Source organism: Panicum virgatum, chromosome 2K (assembly GCF_016808335.1).
Source record: "Panicum virgatum strain AP13 chromosome 2K, P.virgatum_v5, whole genome shotgun sequence".
In the NCBI taxonomy this organism is placed as follows: domain Eukaryota; kingdom Viridiplantae; phylum Streptophyta; class Magnoliopsida; order Poales; family Poaceae; genus Panicum; species Panicum virgatum.
This window is the reverse complement of record NC_053137.1, coordinates 39,830,509-39,838,338: the sequence shown is the minus strand read 5'-3', so window position 1 is coordinate 39,838,338 and position 7,830 is coordinate 39,830,509. Positions and strand designations below refer to the sequence as shown.

Genomic DNA, 7,830 nt, shown 5'->3' with positions numbered 1-7,830 from the left:
GAGTGGGTCATTTCTTTCCAGTATCAAACCATGAATTACTGATTTTCCTGAAAAACTATAAATTATAGCTCAGTTTTACAAATACTATGAGAGAATTAAACATAAAATGGGGTAATAATTTTGCATTTGAAAAATTAATTAAGTTCGCTGTGCGTGCTCAATTTGGTTCCTTAATTACCAAGCTAGTAAGATTCATTGCCAGGGAGAGGCATTCTTCCTCATCACCTTTCTGCTGTGTCTAGCATAGTGGGATTACTTACTAAGGCAGCAGGATAGCTTTGATCCTTTTCGTTTGTTGAGACGTCAAAATCTGGCCATTCAAGTCAACAGGAACAGCTGCATAATTCCTATCTGGGCCCAAAGTTTCCCGTTCTGCGCGGTCCCTGACTTTTATTGCTGAAGTTTCTAGTCTGCAACAATTTCAGCTTTCCCTGTCTTCTTTTGCTGAACAAACACATCTAGTCTGCAACAATTTTGACAATTTCATGTTTGAGTGTTTAGCTAGGCATCACCGCTGCAAATAAGCACTAGCTTACCACAGATTACAGAACAATCTTTTTTCCTTCCTTTTTGACGACGAAATCCCCTAATAATTCAGCATTATTCTTTGCTTATACTACCTTCTCCATCCTTAAATACTATTAATCTTTTCTACAAAAATTTATGCAAATAGATAAATCTACAAAGTTAAACCTAAAATACCTTGAATGGTAGACAATTTATTTTAATTTATCAAACTAGCTTATCAACTAAATAATAAATTAATAATTTAATTTGAATATTAATTTAATTAATATATAATGCATTTTAGAATTAAAAAGCTAATTAGATTTTTAGAAACATCGTGCCTCTACGCTAGTAAAAGATAAGTGACTTTATTGGCTTGTCAAATGCATAGGACGAGAGAATCGTGTAGACCACGTTGCCAGCAGTGCGGTGCCGGTTCTGGAGGGGTACAGCTAATCGCCAGGCAAAACGGTGGCCATCCATCTGTTTTCAGTTCTCGCTCCCTCCACATAAATGCGAACAATGAACTTAGTTTACTTCACAGTATTTACAAAATAAACCTCATGCATGTCATCTTTCGAAAGAACAAAACATCTCCCTTGGGTGTCGTCATCAGTTGTATAGCTAGACAAGCTACAGTGAAATGCGGAGTATTGGGGCTAAGCATTCACGATAAGCAATAACATAATGCGGTGTGAAACACTCAGAGAAAAGTTGTCCAAAGAAATATTGGAGAAAAGACTTGTTCAACTAAGTTTAATACACAACATGTTCAGAATAACTCAATCCACTGAACTTTTTACAAAACCCCGTTTGAACAAATTCTTATGGTCTCCTTCTGTCTTAAGAAAAAAGGAAAAGAAAAAAAGAAAAGAAAAGCAGTGCCGGCATTATTGCACGCCGGATGGCCGAATGGGATTCCTGCAAGATCAAACACTTGCAGGCCCAACTACGGAGCGTTTGTGTTAGGAGGGCCCGCTCGGAGGTGTGTTCGCCCCGTCTGGATCTTCTCAAATCCCAAGTGTAGGTCGGCCCAATTGGCCCTTCTTTGCACTTCTGCAGGCAAGGCCCGGACCTAAATTTGCAGCTGCTGAGCAATTGCAAACAACTCTCTATTTAACTATTAGTGTGCACGTGCGGCATCGCATATGTCTATTTAACTATTAGTGTGCACGTGCGGCATCGCATATGTCTAAAGAACAATATTGTGAAAAAATATTTGTATTAAATTTTAGTTGCAACAAGGATTTTTGAGAAACTATATATGGTGAAAACAAATAACAAGGTCTCAATTGTGGTAAAAATAGACAAAATATTCGAAACATGAAAAAATATATAATTATAAAAATAGGTAAATGGTATGTATAAAATAGTGTATAATGGTATGTTTGAGTATATAGTAATAAAAATTTGTCCGAAATATGATACTGCTACGAACACGGGCGTTTTTGGCTTGCCGCATGCTTTCCCACCGCTCGGTGGCCATGCATCCCCGTCCGCACCGCTACTCGCCTTATATACGCGTCGCTGCATGCTTCCTGCATTGTTGAACGTTGTCATCGTCGACGTCGACGCATGTGCTCAGTTGCCATCGTCAATAGTCATGAGCCACCGGCACCAGGCCATCAGTTGCCTGTGAATGACTGACCTCCAGCCTGCTCCATGAGGAATGACATGGGGAAAACTTCATACAGGACAGTGCAAAACCAAACCAAACCAAATCGAGTCGGCTTCAGAAGTATGCATATGCAACTGGCTAACGGATGCATATGCAATGTAGTGAAAGATGGTCGTTCAAAAGAAGAAAATCTAGTGAAAGATTGACTCACCTTCCAATGTATCTCAAAGATTTAGATGCCAACTATCTTTGGGGTATTTACACTTGTCCACAAACCTTATGCTATGTACAAAGCTTATGCTATGGTACTGTCCCAAGCAATCATTCAGACATGGTTTCCATTGCAGCCTGGCAGGTGATATATCATGTTTTAGGTTACAAACTGAACACACAAGTCAACTGATACTAAAATGCATTAGTACTGGAATTTCAGTTGCATTGCAATAAACATCAGGATTTGTCCCTAATCATCTAAAAATAGAAGAACCAAGTGATTTCCCACATCAAGGTTTCATATGATTGTCTGAAATTGTCATCTGATTGGAAGGGTTGCAAAGCACAGAAGCAGTAAAATCAGAATGCTAGGCGGCAGGGGATGAAGGGGGCCATACGGGTAGCATCTATAGAGCATGCGCGTGACCTGGTCGATGTGGGTCAGCGCATCGTCGGAGGAGGGGTGCTACTGGCAGCACGAGACGGAGAGGACGAGGGCGGCCGCGAGCGGGACGGGGAGGGTGAGGGCGGTGCAAGCGGAATGGGGACCGAGCTCGGCGGCCTAGGCATCTGTTCCGTCGCTGGCGGATCGCTCGTGCAGCGCCCGGCGGCTTCCACCTCCTCCTCCCCTGTTGGCCAAGTGTTGGGTGGCGGCGCCCAAGATGGGCCGCTCCGAGATCTGGCGGCGGCTCGCTGGCCCCAGGCCGGCCTCCCCAAGATCCGTCGGCGGACTGCCCGTGTAGAGGCCGGCGGCATCCTCCTCCCCCTCCCCCTCTCGGCCAAGAGCCTGGCGATGGCTCCCGCGACCGGCAAGCCGCGGAGGGAGGAGGACGTGCGCCGCCACAGGGCGCTCGCAGAGGAGGTGGCGGGGACGATGTGATGATGACGTTGGGCGCGATGGGACGGTTCGTCGTTGGCCCCTCTCTCCCCCGCTCGCTGTTGCCATCGCCCCTGTCTCTCCCTCCGCTCCTTTCACCGCTGCAAGCCACTGCTCGGATCCTCCCCCGGCCCCGCCCACCCGCCTCCTCAGATCCACGAAGCTCCCTCCCCACCGACGCCTCCTCAGATCATCGCGGACGCCGAAGCATCGCCGGAGGAGATCGCGCAGCGATACACCGAGAAGGAGGCCCTGCTCGCCGCCGGTCCTCTCCCGCCGCCCGGATCCGCGGACCCCGCGCCGCTCGGAGCAGGGGAAGGGTGGCGCAGAGCAGGGGAGGGGCCTAGCCATGGGCCACCGCGCGCCGCGCCCCCGCCTAGCCATGGCCGCCGCCGTGCGCCACCGCTCCGCCATGGCCGCCGTCGCACGCTTCCGCCTCGCCATGGCTGCAGCGCGCTGTGGGACTCGCAGGGCCCACTCCCCCGCTGCCGCCCTGGCCCCCCGGCGCATGGATGCCATGGCCGCACACACAAACGGATCGGCGCTTCGGGATGGATGGGGTCTGCGGAGGGCAAGGGACGGGTCTGGGTGGGTAAAGGCTCGGCGGGGATGGCCGCGATTTGGGGCGGAGGGCATCGGGGGCGTCGGGGTACAGGCGGCGTGATTGACGGGCCGCGGGCATGCGGGGCGAATAGGATCGCGGGTACGCAGGGTGGGTAGACAGCCGCTCGGTGAAAAAAAAATCGTCGGGGGGGGGGGGGGGGATCGCGAACAATGGGAGGGCGCGTGGTTTTCAGTCTGCCTGGTTCCCTGTCAAACTTTCTGAGCTTACATGTGGCCCTCAAAGTGGGGGTATGTGAGGTGGGTATGGGGCTAGTCTTGGTGAGAAGTGTTTCAAATTGTATGGATCCTTATAGTATAGATATATCAGATGTAAACCAACATTTCCGTGCAAACCGTGCAAACTTCAATCTGGGCCACCGGATCAACATCCAAGGGGTATGGGGAATTGGGTAATTTTACAATTAACTGTCCGCCCTTGGATTGGGTAATCACACATGTTGATCTGATGGCCTAGATTGAAGTTTGCATGATTTGCACGAAGAGATTGGTTTGCACCTGATATGTTCCATTTTAGAAAAGACAAGATGCTCGCATTATCCATGAAGCAAGCCGATTCTTGAGAGCCTCTTTACTTGTCATGACCAGAGTTAAATTTACCGACCGGAACCGGTCCGGACCGGTTTCGGTTTGGGGCGGTTTCAAATCGGCCCAAATTTAAAATTCAAATTTAAATTAAAAAAATGAAAAAATCCCAAAAAAATTCTGAAAAATACTTCAAGTTGCGACGAATCTAATGGTGTCAAATTTTTTCAAATATTCGTTCATTTAGTATACTTTACGGGCATTTGAAGTTAAACAAAAAAAAAAGGGTGCATACAAAAATATACAAATACAATGTAAAACATGTTATACATTATATTAATGTAAAAGTAGTACAAAAGAGGGTTGGAGGGTTCATTTAGGCTAAAAACATGTTATACAAAAATTCAAATTTTGAACTAAAGTCGGTTTTTTTGTTCAACGGACCGGTTTCCACTCAAGCCGGATCGGTTTACCGGTCAAACCGGTCGGCTAACCGGTGGAAACCGATTGAACTGGCGTCTATAGTTTGAAATTTGAATTTGACCGGTTTTTATCGGTTTCCGGTCAAACCGGTCCGGTTTACCAGAACCGGACCCCAGCGGTTTTAGGGGACCGGTCGGTAAAAAAATCCCTGGTCATGACAGACATTACAGAGCCAGAAACACCCGAAGTATTGGCATGCAGGGCCAGGGAAGGCTTATCCCTGGCCACTGCCTGGCAAGCGATAGCGAAGCTTTGGGACTGTATGGTCTGGTTGTTCGGGAGGTTAAAGCAAAGGATGGCAGACCTTCAAGTGCGAGATCATCCATGAAGGGAGGAAAATGAATGTTAATGCTCACATACCATAGTGAGGGGAGCTCTCGGCAGGCACGTTGGTCGATATGTGTGGTTCCTAGGTCCCCTGATGGTGTTTGTAATTTTGCTCTAGACGGGCCTATAATTCGTCCTTCCTCCTATTTTTTATAGGAGCCCTGCCACTACCTACTCCTAATATTGTATTTTCTTTGGAAATATATTTTAAGAGGCGGATGACCTCATCATCCATCTCTGAAAATGACCACTATTTCTAGGGTGGGTGATGGCGTCAACCGCCCTAAAAATGCATATGACCATAACTGGTGCATGACATGAAAAAGGAGTCCAACAAGGGTGTCCAAGTTATGAAGGAGGTCATAGGATAATTCAGTTTGAGTCGCTAAGGTAAAGGTCCAAAACAACTCAAGTTCGAGCCCACCTCGGAGTCTAGGAGCAGCACACACTAAAACCGACGCCCAGGTCGCATACGGTGTCCATTTTGGACGTTCTATATATGTACAGTAAGGTAAGGAGATAAGTTTTACAATGGCTCCGGTCCCACTTTTTATCAGGTCCGAGTCAATGGGAATCGTCGAAACAATTAAGCATCCATAATCTGTTAGGGTGTTGCGTCGTCGTCTTTTGGTCCTTTATGCTAGTTGTCTGGCAAAAAAAAAATTCAATGTAACCAGGTGAAATCATAGACTGGTGGTTCCACTACCACAAAGGCAGTGAGGCAACCGTGATGTAGATGGATCGGACCATGATGTTTAGTTACAAAATTTTTTCTACAGTACCATCATATTGAATCTTTGAATATATGCATAAAGTATTAAATGTAGTTAAAAAATAACTTATTATACAATTTAACTGTAAATGATGAGACGACTCTTAAGTCTAATCAGTTTATAATTGAATATTAATTATTAAATAAAAATAAAAGTGCTATAGTACTAAAACATAAAAATTTTCGTGAACTAAATAAGGCCGCAGTAACGCATACACACGACACGATCACGGATTCATGCACAGTCCACCACCAGCTGCGGCATCGCCTCCGCCCGCAGCTCGCGCGCTCTCTGCCGCGCCACGGCGCCCCTGTCCCCCCACCATCGGCTCCCTGGCCGCCGCGGCCACCTCCTCCCGCGGCACCACCCCGTCGTCCTCCCTCGCGCGCACCCGCAGCGCCAGCCCGACGTGCTCCGACGCCAGCTTCACCGCGTTCATCCGCTGCTCGGCGAACAGCGGCCACGCCAGCGCCGGCACGCCCGCGGTCACGGCCTCCAGCGCCGAGTTCCACCCGCAGTGCGTCAGGAAGCCCCCGACGGCGCGGTGGCCCAGGATCTCCACCTGCGGCGCCCACTCCGGCACCACGAGCCCCACGGCCCTCGTCCTCTCCACGAACCCCTCCGGCAGGTAGCTCAGCGGGTCGTCGGCGTCGCCGCCGTGGTCTGCCGTCGTCTTCCCGCCATTGAAGTAGCACGCGCTGCTGTCCTTGTCGTTGGGGAACCGCACCACCCACAGGAACCTCTGGCCGCTGGCCTCCAGCCCGGCGGCCAGCTCGGCGGTCTTCAGCGTCGACAGCGTGCCGCCGCTGCCGAAGCACACGGACAGGACGGACCCGTCCGGCTGCTCGTCGAGCCACGCCGTGCACCGGTGCTCGGCCGCCGACGCCTCGTCCGGCGACGAGCGGACCAACGGGCCCACGGCGTACGCCGGTGGGTAGACGCCCTTGTCGGAGAGCTCCCTGAACGCCTCCAGGGTCTCGTGCTCCAGGGCGTCGAAGGTGTTGACGATGAAGCCGTCGCTGTGGAGGTAGTCGAGGCCCAAGTCGACGAGGAGGCCAAACACGGGGTCGGCGCGCTCCTGGAGGGGCTCGACGAGGTCGGCTCCGTGCAGCGGCAGGCACCCCGGGAGGACCACCGGCGCCGGGAGGTCGCGGCACTCGCAGGCGGTGGTCCTCGCGAGCTCCGGGGTGTAGAGCAGCGTGGCCAGCGACATGAGGCTCGATGTGTAGAAGACGTAGCGTGGCACGCCGAGCTCCCTGGCGACGGCGAGCGCCGCGGGGCAGAGCATGTCGGCGAGGAAGGCCGTGACGCCGCCGTCGGAGGGGGAGCCGTCGAGGAGGGAGCGGATCAGGGAGCGGAGGTGCGGGAGCGTGCGCCGGACGACGGTGAGGATGCGGGTCACCATGTGCGCGGCGGCGGGGAGGTCGTCGAGGGGCACCTCCGGGAGCGCGGCGGTGGATATGCCCGGCGGGAGGGAGGCCAGCGCGGGAGAGCCGCCCCCGGGAGAGGAGAGGTTGGTGTAGGTGACGCCGTGGAGCGCGGCGAGGCGCGTGGCGAGCACGGCCACCGGGGTGACGTGCCCCACGCCGGGGCGCGCACGGCATGCGCCATCTCAGCGACTGTTTTCCTTTGTGTTTCCTGCGCCAGTAGTGCTCGCTTGGCTTATCTTGTGTATGTTTCTATCTATATAGGAGTAGTATAGCGGAGGATGGGGATGTGCTCAATGACCGTGTAAATGATGTGATTTACACTCCCTTCGTTGTCATTGTTTTCTTTTTCTTTTTACAAGTACAGCGTAGACATGCACTCTCATTCCTATGACAGCGAGATTGATAAAGTCACCAGATATATGTCTCACTATCGTTGTATAAAACTCCATTTAATAA

General features: G+C 51.0%; 1 pseudogene; it reads right to left on the bottom strand.

Moving 5' to 3' along the window:
- Positions 1 to 6,047: 6,047 nt before the first annotated feature.
- Positions 6,048 to 7,324, bottom strand: LOC120676177 (annotated as a pseudogene).
- Between the last annotated feature and the right edge of the window lie 506 nt (positions 7,325 to 7,830).